Genomic DNA, 1,201 nt, shown 5'->3' with positions numbered 1-1,201 from the left:
TTTCATTTGGTGCATAGATGTTAATTATGGTTATGTCATCTTGCTCAATGACCCTTTAATCATGAGATAGTGTCCTTCTTTATCTCTTATGCTGGTTTTTGCCTTAAAGTTTATTTTATCAGAGATTAGTATTGCCACTCCGGCTTGTTTATGGTTGCAGTTAGCTTGGTATATTTTTTTCCCATCTTTTAACTTTTAGTCTATATTTATCTTTGTGTATAAGGTGTGTCTCTTGCAGGCAGCATATTGAAGGGTCTTGTTTTCTTATCCATTCAGCAACTCTGTCTCTTCACTGGTGCATTTTTAATCCATTGACATTCAGTATAATTATTGATAGGTATGGATTAACTGCTGTCATTATGTTAATTTTTGTGGTGCTGTTTGTTCCTTTGTTCTGCATGCCTTCTTGTGCTGAGTTCATGTTTTTGTGCTATATCTTGTTGTTTTTTTCTTAGTTTTAATGTTTCCTTGTTTTGCTTGTATCTTCAATTTCATGGTAATTTGTGAAGTATTAATTTTCTTTGGGGTTACCCTATAGTCTATTAAGTTTTCCCTGTGTGTAAAACAGTGTATTGTATCCTACAATCTATTCGACCTCCTCATCACCTGGATCTCTGTTCCTATATTTTTCCTTTCTTTGACATTGTTCATATTTTGATCTTTGGTTGTCCTCACAGGTCCTCTGAATTCATTGCTTAATTAATTTTGTTCTGTTTGAACTCTGCTAACTGTCAGCTGAGTTCCAGGTGGTATTGTCATGTCTGTCAATCTCTGGTTGCTGTCTGTGCTTGCTGACTTTTATTCCAAATAACTCCCTTTAGGATGTTTTGAAGCACTGGATTGGCTTTGACAAAATCTCTTAGCTTCTGTTTATCCTGGAATGTTTTGATTGTACCATCGTATTTCATTGACAGCTTTTATGGATAGACAATTCTTGGTTGGCAGTTTTTGTTTTTTTTTCTTTTCGGGTTTTATATAAGTCTCCCCATTGCCTTCTTGCCTGCATGGTATCTTCAAAAGTCAGAGATCAATCTGATTTGCTTGCCTTTGTAAGTAACACTTCTCTTTTCCCTGGCTGCTTTTAGGATTCTCTCCTTGTCTTTGATTTTGGAAAGCTTGATTATGATATGTCTCAGTGATTTTCTTTTGGGGTCTGTCCTTCCTGGGGTTCTTTCAGCTTCTTGAATGTTTATCTTCTCAT

This window comes from Chrysochloris asiatica, unplaced genomic scaffold (genome assembly GCF_000296735.1).
Source record: "Chrysochloris asiatica unplaced genomic scaffold, ChrAsi1.0 scaffold00036, whole genome shotgun sequence".
Classification (NCBI taxonomy): Eukaryota; Metazoa; Chordata; class Mammalia; order Afrosoricida; family Chrysochloridae; genus Chrysochloris; species Chrysochloris asiatica.
This window is presented reverse-complemented; position numbering follows the sequence as displayed.